Genomic DNA, 2,500 nt, shown 5'->3' on the forward strand with positions numbered 1-2,500 from the left:
GACCGGCAGCTCCAACGCCAGCGCCACAGAAGGACAAAAGCCCCACTTGGGTGCCGAAGCGAACTCTCCCAGCACAGCGCACGCGCCAACACGTCCGCACAGCTGCGATACAAACCACCTGCGAGAACCGCAGAGGCGACCGAGCAGCAGACGGCGTCGCGGCGCCGAGCGCCGGGCGGCGGCGCATCCTCAGCGCACACAGTCCTCAATCGGACCAGCACACTGCAGATGTCCACCGCGCTTCGCACCGGGCCCGCGAGGACCTACTTTGGCCGCACGGCGCCGCGTGCAGGGTGCGCCGGCGCGCAGCTGCGCCGCCTGCCGCCTCCGTCGGCCGGCGCGCCTGCCACTGGCCGCCCCCACCAGCCGGCTGTAGCGCGTGCGCCCACGCACCGCGCGGCCAGCACGCCGGGAGGCCCCCCCTCACCGGCCGGGGACGGTCCCACCCAGCCACCGCCGCGTATCGCTTCACACCCAGATGCCATTCACGTTCGTGGGCATGGTGGGTATCGCTGGAACAACCGGTTGGTAGCTCAACCGATCGTCGCCATCACTGATTCACCTCTAGCGAGAACAACCGCACCACAACGGTTTACCAGTTGTTCATTTGCGTAACGTCACCAGCAAACGTAGGCGTCCATCGCCATTTGCAAATTCAACGATTGTTGCATGCCTGTGTCAGGTGTCACGACACACTATGTCTGCCCACATACACGCAACAACATGTGCACGCTTCGCGAACACGTGGAAGGTGGCCCCCGTACGTATGCGATGTCCATTGCGCGAACGACTGTCAACCGGCCTCTCTCGCATGTCGCAGATGTGGAACGCAGTGCACCATGCTATCACGGTGTGTGAGAAGAGACGACTACGTCTGACAACACGCGCCACTACATCAACAGACGGCTCATGCTGATCGCCATCCAGGGCATACCACACTGCAATCCAGCTCTTATAGGGAGACGACACGTAGCTGAGTGCACAACATTTGGACCGCATGGTTCGCCGTTGTTGGCGCAGTCGTTGTACGGTCACATGTACCACGATGTATCATTCAGTACATGAGGACCAATGTGCAGTACAGTGTGTGATTTGGACGTACAACATCAGCGGACAGTTGACACAGGCCGTACCACAGCGTAGGCTAAGTGCTTCGCCATGCGAATGCCAATGAACAACTGCAAATGCCAATGAACAACTGCAAATGCCAATGAACAACTGCAAAGGGCATTGAGCATGTACGTCCTGCTGCCATCCACATTACAGTGTATAGCTGCAAGGTGTTTAACATGAAGCGATACACTGCGGACCGGGCAGTGCGAGTAGCAAACTATGTTGCGGGGGTTGCAGTTAGGCAACACTACACTAATTTAACGCGTCGTATGACAATTACAGAGCAGGTTAAGGCCCAACGTGTGTTGGGTTAAGGCCCAACGTGTGTTGGGTTAAGGCCCAACGTGTGTTGGGTTAAGGCCCAACGTGTGTTGGGTTAAGGCCCAACGTGTGTTGGGTTAAGGCCCAACGTGTGTTGGGTTAAGGCCCAACGTGTGTTGGGTTAAGGCCCAACGTGTGTTGGGTTAAGGCCCAACGTGTGTTGGGTTAAGGCCCAACGTGTGTTGGGTTAAGGCCCAACGTGTGTTGGGTTAAGGCCCAACGTGTGTTGGGTTAAGGCCCAACGTGTGTTGGGTTAAGGCCCAACGTGTGTTGGGTTAAGGCCCAACGTGTGTTGGGTTAAGGCCCAACGTGTGTTGGGTTAAGGCCCAACGTGTGTTGGGTTAAGGCCCAACGTGTGTTGGGTTACGGCGCAATATAGGTTACATTGCGGCGCAATATAGGTTACATTGCGGCGCAATATAGGTTACATTGCGGCGCAATATAGGTTACATTGCGGCGCAATATAGGTTACATTGCGGCGCAATATAGGTTACATTGCGGCGCAATATAGGTTACATTGCGGCGCAATATAGGTTACATTGAGGCGCAATATAGGTTACATTGAGGCGCAATATAGGTTACATTGAGGCGCAATATAGGTTACATTGAGGCGCAATATAGGTTACATTGAGGCGCAATATAGGTTACATTGAGGCGCAATATAGGTTACATTGAGGCGCAATATAGGTTACATTGAGGCGCAATATAGGTTACATTGAGGCGCAATATAGGTTACATTGAGGCGCAATATAGGTTACATTGAGGCGCAATATAGGTTAGGTTAAGGCGCAATATAGGTTAGGTTAAGGCGCAATATAGGTTAGGTTAAGGTACGACATAGGTTAGGTTAAGGTACGACATAGGTTAGGTTAAGGTACGACATAGGTTAGGTTAAGGTACGACATAGGTTAGGTTAAGGTACGACATAGGTTAGGTTACGGTACGACATAGGTTAGGTTACGGTACGACATAGGTTAGGTTACGGTACGACATAGGTTAGGTTACGGTACGACATAGGTTAGGTTACGGTACGACATAGGTTAGGTTACGGTACGACATAGGTTAG

Source organism: Schistocerca americana, unplaced genomic scaffold, assembly GCF_021461395.2.
Source record: "Schistocerca americana isolate TAMUIC-IGC-003095 unplaced genomic scaffold, iqSchAmer2.1 HiC_scaffold_47, whole genome shotgun sequence".
Classification (NCBI taxonomy): Eukaryota; Metazoa; Arthropoda; class Insecta; order Orthoptera; family Acrididae; genus Schistocerca; species Schistocerca americana.